This window comes from Papio anubis, chromosome 12 (assembly GCF_008728515.1).
Source record: "Papio anubis isolate 15944 chromosome 12, Panubis1.0, whole genome shotgun sequence".
NCBI classification, from domain to species: Eukaryota; Metazoa; Chordata; class Mammalia; order Primates; family Cercopithecidae; genus Papio; species Papio anubis.
This window is the reverse complement of record NC_044987.1, coordinates 95,654,754-95,672,506: the sequence shown is the minus strand read 5'-3', so window position 1 is coordinate 95,672,506 and position 17,753 is coordinate 95,654,754. Positions and strand designations below refer to the sequence as shown.

The following is a 17,753-nucleotide window of genomic DNA, read 5'->3' as shown; positions in this document are numbered from 1 at the left end:
ATTGGTTCTTCCTTCCAGCTCCACAGCATCCATTTCCCCTCTTTCTTCCTAATAAAATCCCTATTTTTCTCAGGAAACATTCCTCCTCAGGGGACAATGACCCACCTCCAGCACAAACCCCAGGGATAGACCTAGAGGGAATTCCATTCACTTCGCCAATGATTGGTTCCCAAGTAGGTAAGTGACCTAGATTGGGCCAATGAGACACACAGTGTGCCTGTGGGGGAAAGTTTGCTGGAAGGAAGGGAAAGGGATTTCAGGAAAAAGTTTCCTCACTCCAAGGAGAAAACCCTAGGAAGAAACTGTCCCTCTCTTCTTCCCCTGGATGTAGCAAAGGGAAATGTGGGGGGTACTTTTATTTTTTAAACATTACACAATTGTTACATGTTCTTTTCTAGCACTGTGAGAAAACAGAGATAAGCAATACAAGAAAAGGAAGAGGAAGTGCACACCTGATCTCATCGCCCAAAGAAATCACTGTGAACACTTGTGCCTATTCTTTCAGACTTTTTTTGTTGGTGGCTGCCTCGAGAAGGAAAGGAAAGAGGAAAAACTGGTATCCTCATGCACTACTTCTGGGAGGGTGCATTGGCTTGGTCTTCTGCTATTCCAGATGTCACTGCTAGTGCCCTATTTCTGCCTGAGGGTGTAAGCAACAGGAAGATGGCAGACCAGAGACGTAGAAAGAAGAGGCACCCTGAGGACGTTGCTGAGCTGCCAAATCAACCTTCCCTGAAGCTTGCCCTATGTCCTCACTTTTAAATGAGATAATAAAATATCCTTGTTGATACTCTCGACTTGAAGTTGAAGGCGTCTTAACAGTATCTACCTCTGCCACTTCCTAGCAGTCTGCCTTTGAGTAAGCTGCTTAATTTCCTTAACTTCATTTTTGCGCCAGTACCTCTGTCATAGAATTGTGAGAAGTGAATGACAAGGCATATGAAGCATTTGCAAACTTGTTGTGTCTAGTAGCTGGTAAGGGGGGAATATCTCACAGTATGATTATTACAGGGCTTTTTGGTGCCTTCTAGCAAGAAAGTACAGGTCTGGGAAAATAACTGCAGTTTCCACACCTCCTTCATGTTTAGGTTTGTCGCCCCCTGGCTGTTTCTTCTAGAAATTTACAAGAAAAACCGTCACAATGGGAAGGGCTCCTGTCCTTTTCAGGGTGTGGCAATAAGGGTCTTCTGTAGTCATGACTACCAACCCTGTGAGTGGGTAGGAGCCTCAAGAAGAGATGCGGGGGGCGCTTTTATTTTTTAAACATTATACAACTATTCTATATTCTTTTTTTTAGCACTATGAGAAAATAGAGATAAGCAATACAGGAAAAGGAAGTGCACACCTGATCCCATCACCCAGTGAAATCACTGTAAACACTTGTGTATATTCTTTCAGACTTTTTTGGTGGTGGTTGCTTTGTAAAGGAAAAGGAAAGAGAAAAAAACTGGTATCCTCATGCACTGCTTCTTGGAGGGTGCATTGGTAAAGCCTTTATTAGAAGGCAACTTTGCAAGATGATTAAAAAATAATAATAATGCACCTCCCCTTTTGCTCAGCAATTCTGTTTCTAGAAATCCATCCCCTGGAAGCAATAACGAAGGTAGTAGGTACATAGATTCAAAGTGCCAGCACCCACTGCTCACAAAGCAAAGACTTGGGACCAACCTAAATGTCCATCAATGATAGACTGGATTAAGAAAACGTGGCATATATACACCATGGAATACTATGCAGCTATAAAAAAGGAAGAGTTCATGTCCTTTGCAGGGACATGGATGAAGCTGGAAACCATCATGCTCAGCAAACTATCACAAGGACAGAAAACCAAACACTGCATGTTCTCACTCATAGGTGGGAACTGAACAATGAGATCACTTGGACACAGGGCAGGGAACATCACACATCAGGGCCTGTTGCGGGGTGGGGGGTTAGGGGAGGGATAGCATTAGGAGAAATACCTAATGTAAATGATGAGTTGATGGGGGCAGCAAACCAACATGGCTCATGTATACCTATGTATCAAACCTGCACATTGTGCACATGTACCCTAGAATTTAAAGTATAATAATAAAAAAAATGGTACATATACATAATGGAGTACTATTCAGCCATAAAAAAGAATGAGATCCTGTCATTTGCAAGGAGATTCCTGGCTAAGTGACATAAGCTACGCCCAAAAAGACAAAGTGCCAGCACCTTTCTACACACCTTATGTAATTCAGTCAGTCCTCACAGCAATCTTACTTTATTTAATAACAGCTTTATTGAAATATAATTCATATACTAACTTAGTCCATTTAAACTGCTATAACAAAATGCCATAAACTGAATGGCTTATCAACAACAGAAATTTGTTTCTTACAGTTTTGGAGGCTGGGAAGTCTTAGATCAAAGCACTGGCAGATTCACTGTCTATTGAGGGCCCACTTTCTGGTTTATAGATGGTACTTTCTTGCTGTGTCCTCACGGTGGAAGGGGTGAGGGGTCTCTCTCTAGCCTTCTAAGTAATGGCAATAATCTCATCCAGGAGGGCCCCACCCTTATGATCTAATCACCTCCAAAACATCATCACATTAGTAATTAGGTTTCAGTAGATGAATTTCAGGGGGACGCAAACATTCAGACCATAAAACCTACCATACAATTCAACCATTTAAAATATACAATTCAATGGCTTTTAGTATATTCACAGATAGGTGCAACCATCACCACAGCAAATTTTAGAATGTTTTTATCACCCCAGAAAGGAAACTTCATACCCATTAACAGTCACTCTCCATTTCCTCCCTTCCCACTCACCCCCAGCCCCTAAAAACCACTTATCTACTTTCCGTCATTATACATTTGGCGATTCTGGACATTTCATATAAATGGAATCATGTAATATGTAGCTTTTTATGACTGGCTTCTTGCACTTAGCATAACGTTTCAAAGGTCATCCATGTTGGATCCTGTATCAGTACTTCATATCTTTTTAATGTGAAATAATATTCCTGTGTGTGAATATGCCAAATTTTGTTTATCTCTTCATTAGTTGATGAACAGTTGTGTTGTTTCCACCTTTTGGCTATTATGAATAATGCTGCTCTGAACATTTCTAAACGAACTTTTGTGGCAACATGTGTTTTCATTTCTCTTGAGTATATACCTATGAGTGGAACTGCTGGGTTAAATTGTAACTCTGTGTTAACCTTTTGGGGTACGCCCAGACTGTTTACAAAGCAGCTGCATCATTTTATATTCCCACCAGCAGCGCATGAGGGTTCCAATTTCTCCATCTCTTCACCCACACTTGTTATCTATTTTTAAAAATTATATCCATCCCAGTGAGTGTAAAGTGCGCCTCATCATGGTTTCCATTTGCTCTTCTCTGATGGCTAGAGGGAGATTATTATCATTACTTACAATGTACAGATGAGGAAACTGAGGCACAGAGAGGTTAATTTATATATCATGACTTAGTAAGTGTCCAAAATTGTGGGTGTACAACAGTACATGCAGAAGGAAGTTCGCTGTAACGCTATTTGTGGAAAGAAAAATTAGAACTGTATGTTTACTAGCAGGGGTTTATCCCTGCAGAGAACCATTATGCAACTATCAAAGAATGAGGAAGGATCATTCATGCTGACACGGAATGAGCTGCAAGACATATTGTTAGTGAAAAAACCCAGCCACAGAATCATATGTACAGCACAAACCTGTTTGTGTTAATACATATATGGATTGGAAGGCTCCTCACCAAACTGTTCACAACATCCCCTAAAACAAAAGCTCCATGAGAGCAGGGATTTTTGTCATTTGGCGTATGGTGAATGGCTGTATTGCCAACCTTCAAGCAACAGCACAGAGTAACAGCTGAATCTGTTGTTAAATGAACAATTCCTTGAGACAGAGGAATGGAAGGCAGGAATATATGTAGATGAACTCATTTTATTCTGCAGACCCATGTCCTCTATACATGAATTCATGCAGTAGTTATATTATTTTTGACACAGAAAAAAATAATGAGGAATTCTTGAGGCCTTTAGCAATAAAAAGATGAGGTCCCCAGAGAGTTGGTATATAACTGAGGAATGGCCTCAGTCTCTTCTGAGGATGCTACGAGGACCTTCCTGGGCCACAATGTCCCTCATTTCAAGTGAGTGCAGCTCTCACCCAGCTGAGCTCCACCTCTTAGGGTTGAATTGGGGATGATTAGCTGGTGGAGCAGACACAGGCCTGCTCCTGCCCTGCTGGACATCCCACCCTGATCAATAAGCTACTCTTCCAGTTAACAGGAATCCAATGTTGGGATGCTAGCAGTGAATCTTGTTTTCACGCCTGAGAAGATCTTAAAAATCAATAAGTATTAGAGGGACATGACCATGTATTGTTCGTTCTATTGTTTTTTCAATATTTGTTTAATTTTTCATTGCGGTTAAGCCCTCTGAAGAGGCCCAAGGATCAAGGGCTTCTTGTGAGACACAGGCAGGTGCATATGTCACATCACTCAAGGCTAATGGCAGTTTAGGGACTTGAGAGACAATTAGGGAAGGGACCAGGATCTGTGGTTTGACTCTGTTTTGCCAGTCAAGTCAGGATAAAGGAATGATCTATATTTTACAACAGGTGCAGATTACAAAATTCAAACAGTGAAAATGGCAAGTTGCACCAAAAATAAGGATTAGCGGAAGCCAGGAAAGAGATATGTAGGTTGGGTGGACAACAGGCTGCTCCTCACAGCTGAAGGGGATGTTATGGGTCTGACAACGTCTTCTCGATTTTTTTTTTTACGAGCAAGGTATCTCCACATTCTCTTACTCTAGCCCTTTTCTCATGCCAAGAAGGCACAGAGCTAGGTGTTCAGTGGCGTATGATTGGGCATTGTCTTTGACTTCCCCTGACACAACTCTTCAAGCACCCAGTCCTATTGATTTCACTCCAAAGTAACCTTCTATTGCATCTATTTCTCTCCATTACCACTGTCATTGTTTTAGTTCAAGTCACCATCACCTTGAGTCTGGAGGTATACGGTTGCTTCCGAAGCTGTCTTCCTGTTTTGAGGAATAGTCCTACTTCCCTCCACTTCCTTCTCCACACAGAGAGAGACTAAACTTGAGAGGCAGTGTTGCCTTGTCATTAGGACAGCGTGGGCTCTGGAGCCAGGATGCCTGGCCTCGAATCCTGACTCCTCCAGATATGTGACGTTGAGCAGGTGCCTTCACTCTTCTGTGCCTTGGCTGGCTTCTCTCTTAAATAGGGGTGCTAATCTGCACATACTTGATAAAGGCACAGCGAGGATTAGGCGAACTCATATAGATGAAGTGCTTAAAACAGGGGCTGCCAGATCCTAGCAGGTGCACACACATGAGCCAGCATCTTTCTTTCTTATTTTCATTTTTATTTTGAGACAGAGTCTCGCTCTGTTGCCCAGGCTGGAGTGCAGTGCACTGCAACCTCCACCTCCTAGGTTCAAGCAATTATTATGCCTCAGCCTCCTGAGTAGCTGGGATTACAGGTGCCCGCCACCATGCCCAGCTAATTTTTTGTGTTTAGTAGAGATGGGGTTTCGCCATGTTGCCCAGGCTGGTCTCAAACTCCTGAGCTCAGGTGATCTGCCCGCCTCAGCCTCCCACAGTGCTAGGATTAAAGGCCTGAGCCACCGCACCCGGCTGAGCCAGTATCTTTCTGAAATGCAGTCCCCTAGTTATGCTGTGGTTGGGACAAAGCCCAAACTCCCCCATACTCTTTATAAGACTCTGTAGGACCTGTCTACCTTTCTCTTCCCATCTCTTAGTGACTCTGCTTCACATTTAGCACTCATGTTAAATGTCTTTGTGTTCCTCTAGCAAGACAGGTCAGCAAGCCTACACACAGGCTGTTCCTCTCTGCCTCATACATTCTCCCCAAAATTCTTCCCCATCCCCACTTCAAGGATCATTCTTCCTCAGGTCTTAAGTGCTGTTTTCTTTAGAAGCATCCCTCATGCATCGAATTCTGATTAGGGGCCCTTCATTGTGTTCCTATGGTACCCTTACCTCCCATCAATGCGCTTGCTACTTTGTATGTTCCAGTTTTTACTACAAAATATTTCACACAGAAAAGCCAAAAGCCAAAAGCATGGTGCAATAATAGTAAACTCCCATATACTCCCAACCATTGGTAACGTTTTGCCATATTTGCTCATTCTCTCTCTTTCTGTCTCTCCTTCTCTCTATTTATTTATTTTGTTTCCAAGTAAATTACAGACATCATGACATTTCACTCCTAAATATTCCAGCTTATATCTCCCCAAAAGAAAAAAAGATGAGGGGGTATTCTCCCATCTAAAACATAATACTTCCATCACACCTTAAAAAATTAATAATTCTCTAATGTCACTGAATGCTTGGTCTACATTCAAATTTTCCCAGTCATTTTCCAATTCCCTCTTAGGGTCTTCCTGCTCCATTGCATTTAATTGCTCCTTCATTGGCCCAAGGGCTGTGTGAGGAACGGAAGGTGTCCCCTCTGCTCTCCTCTCCCAGCACGCAGCTCAGGGTAGCCCCTCCGTATATTTATTGAAAGAAAGGACAACCTTCCAACCCCCCGCCATGCCCCACTTCCTCCAGCTGGGGAGGGTCCTTGGCCCCTACACACACACTGACCCGTCATGGCATAGCATCCCTTCTGTGGTTCAAGTCGGAAACCTGAAAGACATTCTAGACTGACCCCTCCCCTGCCACTCTCTCCAGCTTAACCCCTCCCAGGGCTTTGGTTCTGCCCTTCATCTTCCCTCACCCCTCTCCCTGAGCCTTGACATCTCTGATGCTCAAGTGTGTCCCCGTCCTGCATCAGAGTTCCCTCTAAAAGACAAACCCACTCTGGTCACAACTCTGCTTCAAATCCTTCTGTGGCCCTCCCAGGGCCCAACCTGCCCACCAAGTTCCAATCCGGCAGCTCTTCCACCTTCTTCCTCCTCCCTCTTCTGACCCCTGCCCTCCCTTGACCCCTGGCCTGTGCTTGAGCATCTCAAAAATATCCATAGGTCTCCAAGCACACCATGCTTTTCTATGCCTCCGCGCCCTCTCCCTGAACCACCCGCCTCCAGTGCTTTACCTTCCTCTGAGAACTGGAGAGAAGCTCAGACATCATTTTTCCCAGGGCCCATTCAATGACCTGCCCTTTCCTGGCAGAGAGCCCACAAAAGCCTTGGGCACAATAAATGTTCGTTAAATAATTGCTGAGTGGGTGAACAGAAAATATCATCCTCCCCTTCCTCCCTGGATAGAGGCAGCTGCAGCTCCAGCCCATCCCAGGCCTGTGCCCTAGGCCCCAACTTCAGCCCAGCCCAACCCAGCCCAGCTCTGTGCGGCTGCCAGATGAACCTGACACAGCCTTGGCAGGCAGCCTCTGAACCACTGCCAGGCCCATATGTAGCTTTCCCTTTCCTAAGGAAGAATGGGCAACAACAGGCTTGGGTTTTTTTATTTGTGAAAAAAAATTAAAAATCTAAACAAAAAAGAGGTATTTTTTTGTTTGTTTGTTTGTTTTAATAGCTTTATATTTGGAAATCCTCTTTAAGTAAAGTACCTCCTGGGAGCTAGAAGGTGAGATGATATGGACCCTTCTGCTTTGAATAAAATTCTCAGAATGCAATATTGCTGATACAGTTTGAATGTTTGTATCCTCCAAATCTCATGTTGAAATGCGAATGCCAGCGTTGGAGGTGGGGTCTAGTGGGACATGTTTGGGTCATGGGGGCAGATCCTTCCTGAATGACTTGTTGCTGCCCTGATGATAATGGAGTGAGTTCTTACTCTGTAAGTTCACAAGATAACTGGTTATTTAAAAAGAGCCTGGCACTGTCTTGCACCCTTTCTTGCCATGTGACATGCTCCCCACTCACCTTCCGCCATGAGTAAAAGCTCCCTGAGGCCACACCAAAAGCTGAGCAGATGCAAGTGCCATGCTTGTACAGCCTGCAGAAACGTGAGCCTAATAAACCTCTTTCCTTTAAAAATTACCCAATCTCAGGTATTCCTTTACAGCAACACAAAACAGACTAACAGAATTGCCTTTATGCATTTCAACAACAAAAAAAGATATTTCACTTGAACTTCATTCTTCTGCTGATTAAATTATACTGGGGCAGGAATGGAGGACTTTCAAGCAGTCAAAGAACTTTCGTGGTTACACAGAGGTCATCTCACAACACACCCAAGAAAGCTCCTGATACGCCTGTCCTCCTGTTGCGAGCCCCTGCATCACAAGTGGTGCAAGTGGAGATGAAGTGTGGTGTGTTTTTTTTGTTTTTTTTTTGTTTTTTATCTTTATAGCTTTCTGCTGAGAAGAAAACGTTTTACCAGCACAGACCAAACTACTCCAGTAGGTAAAAGCTCTAAGAAGCCTAGATGATGAAGGTCCAGAGAAGTAAATAATGAAGTGGGCTAAAGCTTGAATCTCTACTCCCCTCCCTGCACTCACTGAATAATCTCTTTTGGGTGAATTTGTTAACCCTTCTGAGCTCCAGATTCCTCTTCCACATGTAGAAGTACTCCCAGGGTTCTTTATGAAAACTAAATGAGATGTTGTTTGTGTAGTGGGATGTAAAAATGACTATGGTCTCAGTTCGGGTAATGCCAAGGACAAAAGACATGTTTCAAAGTGAGCTGTGACTCCGAGGCCATCAAGCAGGGATGACAAAATAAGTGGCATGAAGCTGGTTTCCCTCTTACCTGACCACCTCCAGCCCACAAAGAAGGTTGGGTGAGGAGAACAGTTGGTGGCATAGAGGATGAATTTTGGAGACAGCACTCCAAGTCCCAATTGTCCGCTACCCACCCTCCAACAGTGGCCTCCAAGATGCTGTGTCCCTGGAGGTTGACTGTCACTGAGGGCTGATGTCTGAATCATGTCTGTGAATCCCAAAATACAAGAGACATGGAGTGATCAGCTGGAGTGAGAAGAACGTGGTAGCTCTGGATTCCCTGGGATAATGGAACTTGAGTATTTTCCATAAACCAGAGATGTACCGTGGCCAACCTGTGGGATGTGTAGGTCCTTCTGACAGGGACCACCAGGAGGAATGGAAATTTACCTTCAGAAAAAAGCTGACAGCACTTGTTGTGGCCTGAACTATCCTCCCAAAATTTATATGATGCAGCCCTAACCCCCAGGACCTCAGAATGTGACTGTATTTGGAAGCAGGACCTTTAAAAAATGTGATTAAGTTAAAATGAGGCCCTTAGGGTAGGCTTTAATCCACTCTGACTGTGTCCTTACAAGAAGAGGACATTTGGACATGCCAAGAGGAAAGACCACGTGAGAACGCAGTGAGAAAGTGCCTTCCACAAGCCAAGGACAGAGACCTCAGGAGAAAACAAACCTGCCAACACCTTGATCTTGGACTTTTAGCCTCTAGATCTGTGAGAAAATTAAGTTCTGTTGTTTAAGCCAGGGGCCCGCAACTCCCGGGCCATGGACAAGTACTGGTCTGTGGCCTGTTAGGAACCAGGCCACACAGCAGGGAGAGACAGAGAGCGAAGCTTCATCCATATTTACAGCTGCTCCCAGTCATTCACATGACCACCTGAGCTCCGCCTCCTGTCAGATCAGCAGCAGCATTAGATTCTCATAGGAGCACGAACCCGATTGTGAACTGCGCATGTGAGGGATCTAGGTTGCATGCTCCTTATGAGAATCTAATGCCTGATGATCTGTCATTGTCTCCCATCACCCCCATAGGGGACTGTCTAGTGCAGGAAAACAAGCTCAGGGCTCCCACTGATTCTACACTGTGGTGAACTGTATAATTATTTCATTATATATTATAATGTAATAATAATAGAAATAAGGTTCTCAATAAATGTAATGCGCTTGAATCATCCTGAAACCATCCCCACCTTGGATCGTGGAAAAAAGTGTCTTTTACAAAACTGGTCTCTGATACCAAAAAAACTGGGGACTGCTGGTTTAAGCCACTCAGTCTGTGATATTTTGTCATGGCAGCCCCAGCAAACTAATATGGCACTGCTTAGATGCCAGGGAACTAAGAAGGAGTCTTATTAGGTAACCAGCTTCAAGGGACCAGCAACTTAGAGATCCCCAAAGATGAGAAATAATGGCGCTCTCTGAACTATCCACAAGACTGTGCCAAGAGAGAAAGAACTAGGTTTACACACCCACCAGAACCTGCCAGTGAAATGCCAGCTTGTCATAGCATTAACCAAGTAAGGACTTCCAGCTCCTTTCCTGCCTCCTCTCTTCTCCCTTCACCCTGCCAGGAGTCAGAATCCTCAGTAAGCCAGAGGAGAGAAGGATGGAAACTTAATGTGGGAAATGAGAAGCCATCCATAGACCCCCTTTCCAAGCTGCAGGCCCCACTAGAGAAGGGAGAGAAGTCTCCACTAGGAACCAAATTCGAAGATCTGGCTGATTCCCTGGGACTGGACGTCCCAATTGCTGAATGAGGCTGTGCTGGAACTAAAAGTGACTTAAGAACTTTTGATTCCTGAAGGGGGCCCAGAAGAGTTGTAGACCTGCTTTAATTTTCATCCCAGGACAAGGGAAGAGTGAGGACCCATTGAAAAAAATTAGGAACAATGATAGGCAAAAATAAAGTTTGCTTTCATAATATACCATGAGTTCTGTATATTTCACGTATGTTCTTCTACACATGAGGCAACTTAGCCTGGTCTCTGGCCAAAAAAGAGATACCACTTATTGAGCAATTCTTATCCTTTCAAATTCCTTCACTGTCATCATTGAGTAATTCCATCTTTTTCAAGCAAGACTAGCTGATGCCAATAGAAAAATCATTTAAAACAAACAAACAAAAAAAATCCTTAAGCTGTCAACTTGGGTGCAGATGTTCTATCAAGCCAGAAACTGAATGTCATCCTCTATACCCCATGACCTAGAGAAGCAGACTAACTCCAGACCAGCAGGGCTGGGCAGGACTAAGATTCCCACAATACTTAAGAGAAAACTGAGTTCAAATCCAGGCTCTGCCATTTAACAACTGTGTGACCCCGGGTGAATGACTTAAATTCTCCGTACTTCAATTTCCTCATCCATAAAATAGAGATCATAAAGTATCCATCTGATGAAATAGCTGCAAAACACTTAGAACGCTGCCTGGCACAGGGCAAAGGACTCACAATACACATAGCTATCATTATACACCATTGCCTCTCAAAATGAAATCTTGTGATGACCTTGGTTTACTAGCACAATGTTGTAAAAAAAAAACAAAAAGCTTTACAAGGGGCATGATGATGAAAGGCGCAGATGAACCAGACTGCCTGGGTTTGAATGAAGCAAGAATCTGAGGCACGTTGCATAAGGGTTTGCTATCATTACTAATCATTCAGTGAGAGACATACAGTAATAGGTATACATATGCAATACATAGAGAAAGAGCTTAGTACTAGCGGCTATTATTAAGGCAACAGTCACGTCAATAAATCTACATGGACCATGAAGACCCTGGTCACCCAGAGATATCAGAGGCACTGAACAGGGCCAGCCAGCCAGAGGGCATTTTCCTAATCGGGAGGCTGCTGAACTTGACTTCTGTTGCTTTTCATTATTTATTTAACAGCATATGGTGGCTTTCAAGAAAATAGGATGTCTTGAAGCCAGAAACCCATCCTCCTTGGGCTGGATACTCAGCCATCCCCTGCAACCCCACCCCCTAGCCCCAACTTCTCATTGTCTCTCTTGTGTTACCTGATCCGGTTTCTTCTTCCAGGGCAGGTTCCACCTTGCTGGGGAGAGGTGAAGAACCATGGCCTTCCAGCCTCCCGAAAAGGGAATGTTCCAATGAACCCAGAGCTCTCTGGGCCCGGCTCGCCACTCACTCACCTGGGGCCTGAAGACTGACAGAGAAGCAGGCAGAAAATATGAAAAGCTGATACCCACTGCAGGAAATCATTGTTTAGCCAATTCCAGACTAAAAAAACAAGTGCAACATCGGAGAAAGGAGGGCGAAGTGTCATTTGGGGCCATTGTTACAGCCGCTGCTCTGTGTGGTGGGGAAACAAAGCAGGCCTGTGTGTGTGAGGACAATGCTGTTGTGTTACTAACTGCTTCTGTGTTACTCCTGGGGACAGGAGGATGAGAAACGAGGCCACAATGTCTTCCCTGGTGGACTTCACTCATCATAGTAGCCAGGCCAATCAGAGCTGGGAGAGGCATTTTGGACATTCAGCCCATGGCATGATGTAATAGGGGTCAGGGGACATGCCTTCAGGTGTGACCACCTGCCTATTTGTTAGTCTTCTATACATGAGAGATCACAAATGTCCCTCTCCTCTTCTCTTACTTGCTTTCAGAAACTTACCCCAAGTTAGAGCTGAAAAGAATGAGACATATCATTTCTCCAAACACAAATGTCATTTACTTCAACTCTTCAACTCCTAACTTTTGTTATGGGACATCTGGCCGGGACTAATCCCCAGCCACGCAGCACGTTAGCAGCAGTTGGCAAGATTAGATGAATATTATAAAGCTTGCACCCACTGAATCCCCATAATGAACAAGACACTAGGTCATGAGCAACCTTGCAAAATGACCTCATTTGCTCCTGACTTCAAATTCTGGCTCTGCAACTATTACCCATGGACTGTGAGTAAGTGTTTTCTCTGGGGGTTAGTTTTTCCATCTGTAAACTAGGATCATGACTGGGTTCCTATGAGGATTAAATGAATTAATATATGCAAAACTCTTAGGAACAGGGGCTGGCCCATAAAAGTGATCAAGAACCATAAATCACAAATCAGATGCCCACATTACACCTGAAACTTGCTTGCACTCACTCATCAGGAGATGGTATGCAGATGGCTGGAAAACCAGGATCCCAAGTGTCTGTATTTAGCCCTGCTACCTATTATGGCCTAAGTTCACCGTGTTAGGTCCCTGAAGGAATTGGGCACTAATAAATATTCTCAAGTATGAGACAGGTGACAAATGTGTGGAGATGGCCCATTGTGATGCAACAGTGTATGGTGGGAACTGTGGAGATTTGGAAAGCTCACACCAGTCTTCAAGGGGCAGCCAGGGCTCAGCCCCAGCCAACTGCAGCAACGTAAAAAGGTGGAAACAGCATGGTTGGGCCGGCAAATTTTTAAACAAAAGCCAGAAGAGTGGATTTTTATGTTAAGTTTTCCAATTTTGAAACATTGTGGACCACACACAACATTGTGAATGCAACATGAGCCCTAGGTCATGCAGTTTGTAATGCCTGATCTGGACACAGACAGCATTTCCAAGCCAGTGCAACCCTGCTAACACTCAGCGCTTTTGTCCCCAACTTGTGCTATGGTCTGAGTGTATGCATCCCCCACAAATTCCAATGTTGAAATCTTCACCCCCAGGTGATGGTAGTGGGAGGTGGGATCTATGGGGGGTGATTAGGTCATGAGTGTGAAACCCTCATGAATGGGATTAGTGCCCTTATAAAAGAGGCAGAAGAGAGCTCCCTTCCTCACTGCCACCATTTGAGGGCACAGTGAGAAGACACCATCTATGAACCAGGAAACTGTCATCATCAAACACAGAATCTGCCAGTGTCTTGGTCTTGGACTTCCCAGTCTCCAGAACTATAAGCAACACATGTCTGTTGTTGATAAGCCATCCCGTTTGTGGTATTTTGTTATATTAGCCCATATGGACTAAGACGCCTGGTGAGCTGATCGGGCCATTTCAAAGCCACTCTTTGACCTACAGTAGGGGGCATAAAGCTAAAAAGATTGATCAGTCCTTTCACCCTGCAACCCACCCTCATCTCTGGACTGACACAAGGATGAGGAAAAGGGAAACTAGGGAAATAACGGGAGGGTGGCAAGGACTCTCCTTAAAGGACTACAGGACCCTTGACCTAATCCACCTCCCGTAGGCATTCCTCTGAAAAAGAAGGCAGCCAGGACTTAGTAGTGAAACCAAAGGGGAGAATAGGAGTTTATTTAAGCTCCCATAACCTTCATCAGTTACCTCAAATGAATCCAAGTAGTATAAGTGACAAAATGTGTTTGCTATGCAAATGCAACTTTAAAACAAGACTGCTCACAATGAGATAACACTTCATACCCACTAACATTGCTATAATCAAAAAGACAGAGCCAGTGATAAAATGTGTTTGCTATACCAATGCAACTTCAAAACAAGGCTGCTCACAATGAGATACTACTTCATACCCACTAGGATCGCTATAATCAAAAAGGCAGAGCCAGATGCAGTGGCTCCCATCTGTAATCCCAGCTACTCAGAAGGCTGAGGCAGGAGGACTGTTTGAGGCCAGGAGTTTGAGACCAGCCTGAGCAACATAGCAAACATATGTTTTAGAGACGAAACATATTTTTTGTCTCTAAAAAAATAAAATAAAATTAGCTGGGTATGGTTGTGCATGGTTGTAGTTCCAGCTAGTCAGGAGGCTGAAGTGGGAGGATCAACTGAGCCCAGCAGCTTGAGGCTACAGTGAGCTATGATTACACCACTGTACTCCAGCCTGGGAAAAAGAGCAGAGACCCACATCTCTCTCTCTTTTTTTTTTAAACAAATGTTGGTATAGATGTGAAGAAATTGAAACCCTTATATATTGCTTCTGGGGACTGTAAAATGGTGCAGTCACTTTGGAAAGTGGTCTTGTACTTCCTCAAAAGGTTAAACACAGAGTAATCATATGGCCCATAAACTCCACTATTCCACCCTTTGGTATATACTCCAAAAGAAATGAAACATATGTCCACACAAAAACTTTGTACATGATTGCTCATGGCAGCATTACTCAAAACAGCTAAGAAGTAGAAACAACCCAAATGTCTACAACTGATGAATGAATGAACTATGGTATATCTATACAAAAAAAATATTATTCAGCAAAAAACGAATGAAGTACTGATACAGGCTACAATATGAATGAACCTTGAAGAAGTTTCTCCTCTCATGCTAAGTAGAGGAAACTAGTACAAAAGACCATATATCATATAATTCAACTCATAGGAAATGTCCAGAAGGCAAAACCATAGAGACAGAAAGTAGATTAGTGATTGCCTAGGGCTGGGTGTGATGGAGAGAACCGGGGGCAGAGGCAAGCGTCGATAGCTAAGGATATGCTGTTTCTGTTTCTTTTGGGGATGATGAACATGTCCTAAAATTAATTGTGGTAATAGTTGGACAACTCTGTGAGTATACTAAAATCCATCGAATTGTACACTTTAAATGGATAAGTTGTATGGTACGTGAATGTTATTTCTATCTCAATAAAGCTATGATAAAAAAAAAAACCCTCAATACTAAGATTGCTGCCCTTAATCATTTTCTACTAATAAATTATGTGTCCATATCCCTCTCTTCATATCTGCCCCACTGGAGAAATCAGGGCAAGTGTTCCAAAAGGCAGGTTTCCCCCAAGGCTCAGGGCTCCAACTCGGGTGACTTACTGGCCTGGTTTGTCCAGAACTGTCCCAGCACTAGCCCTGAAAGTCCTGCATCCCAGGAAATCCCTCATCCCTGGGAAAATTGGGATGGCCAGTCCCCGTCATGCAAACCCTTGCCCACAACACGGGAAAGCTCTGCCCTTTAGTGTTGCCAGTGACTAGAACTGAGAATCCACATAAGCAATCTTTCCCCTTTTGGGGTATAAGTCATCCTTGAGCTCCCCCTAATGGTCAAAAGGTATTTTTATTATTCTTCCCATTTTACGGATGATGAAACTGAGGTTCCAAGAGGGAAAGTAATTTGCTAACAGTTCACAGAAGTCAGAAACTGAACCTAGGTCTTTTTCCAAAGCCCAGGGTAGCCCTTCCACTCACTCAGTATATTGTCTCTCACCACCACCAGATTGATTGCCCAGGAACACTCTTAGATTGTTCTTGCTGCCTAAGGAAGGTAGCCAGACATGCAAAGAGAAGAAACATGAATGTACAGCTGTGGGACAACAAGGAGACAAGTACAGCTTGATGGTTAACAGTGCAGAATCTGGAGCCAGCCTGCCCATATTTGAATCTGGACTTTGCCACTACTTAGCTGTGTGACCTCAGACTACTCAACCTGCCTATGTCTGTTTCTCCATATGTAAAATGGAAATAATACAGGGTGCGTATGCTTATATATGTATATGTACATACATATATGTGTATATATATGTATGCATGTGTGTGTATGTATATACATATAATATCATAGGATAGGAATGGGAAGTAAATCAGTAAGTGTAAGGGCTTAGAACAGAGTTGGGCACATAAGAAGTTTATTAAATAAATGAAAGTCAGCACTGATTCCTATACTCAGAATTGGAAAGAAGTCAGATATGGCCTAATGAAAAACAGTCAATGGAACCGAATCATAGAAATGAACTCTGACATTGTTCTGTTCCTACCGAGGAAAATGTTGATGGTTTAGAAATTGCTGGACATTCTGCAGACCACAGAAAAACCTTTACATGCAACATGGCATTGGCAATCCGGGCAGCCCTACCAAAACAGGATGACATGGTGCCGTTCATATCACACCTGCCCACAAGAGCAAGGAGAGCTGGGAATCCTCCCACTCAAGCAGCTCCTGTCACTCAGCTCTGCTCTCTGAACTAGATGGGTGTGATGAACACCATCTTACAGAGGTGGAAACTGAGGCCCAGAGAAGTTCAAGAATTTGTACGTGGAAAAGTTAATAATGCATAGAATTGGGATGCCAACTTAAGTTGAATTCTAAAACCCCTATGCTTTGCTGCCACCATGCATTAGTTACCATTGCTGTATAATAAATTACTTCAAAGCTTCATAGCTTAAAACAACAAACATTTATAATCTTAATAGTGTTTGAAGGCCAGAAATCCAGGCGTGGCTAAGCTGGATGGTTCTGGCTCAGAATCTCTCATGAGGTTGCAGTTACGCTGTTGGCCAAGACTACTGCCTTCTTAAGGCTCTACTGGGCCTAGAGACTCTGCTTCTAAGGTCGGTAATGAGGTTGTTGGCCAGATGCTTCAGTTCCTTGTCACCTAGGCCTCTCTGTAGGACTCCTTACAACATGGCAGTTTGCTCTCCCCAGAGCAAAGGACTCAAGTGAAAGAGAGCAGGGTACATGAGAGAGCACCCAAGCCAGGAGACAGGAACTTCAGTCTTTTTGTTTGTTTTTGGTGCAGTCTTATATAACCTAATCTCAGAAGTGATACGCCATTCACACCCACCATATGCTATTGGTCACCCATACCAATCCTGGTGCAAGGTGGGAGGTGTCTACACTAGGTTGTGAATACCAGGAGGATGGGATCATTGAGGGTCATCTTGAAGGCTGGTGACCACACTCCTCATTGCTCTAAAGTAAGACAAGAAGGCACAATCCTGCAAATAACAAAGCAATATCCTCAAATAAGTCACAAAAGTTCATCTTAGTCTAATCACTTTTTTGGGTGGTTGTTTATTTAACAAATACTCAGTTCACCGCAAGGCAATGGGCCCAACCCTATAGATACAGGCAGGAGTTAAACCTAGAACCTACATTGAGTTATAACAGAAACCAGGAATCAGGCCATGAGGGTACATGGAAAAAAGAGGCCAAGAAAGAGAGCTACAATCAGGACTCCGTGACAAAATGGTTCTAAAATCTTCTAATCCAGGAATGGGTTCCTCCTTAGACAATGTGATTTTTGTTTTCCTGGGCCTTGACAACATCCCCACAGAAAATGGAGTGGAGGAAGGGGAAAGGGGAGGAGAGGAAACAAAGGAATAAATGTCCTTAGCAGCTTACCAATTTCTGGAATTTCACAAATGGACATTCTTTCTTAAGCTCGA

At 43.8% G+C, this 17,753-nt stretch overlaps 1 protein-coding gene across 4 annotated transcripts in view; it reads right to left on the bottom strand.

Moving 5' to 3' along the window:
- The window catches only part of PRR5L (proline rich 5 like), a 246,468-nt gene that overhangs the window by 227,294 nt on the left and 1,421 nt on the right, over positions 1–17,753 (bottom strand). Inside the window, exon 1 of one of the 4 annotated variants that reach the window (XM_003910027.5) lies at positions 11,695–14,349. The exons of 1 other annotated variant lie outside the window; for it this stretch is intronic. The gene's annotated coding sequence lies outside the window, so the exon portion shown is untranslated. Of the gene's footprint in view, positions 1–11,694; positions 14,350–17,753 lie in introns of those variants that run through there. 2 more of the 4 variants (XM_009186294.4, XM_009186290.4) reach the window with 2 other exon arrangements.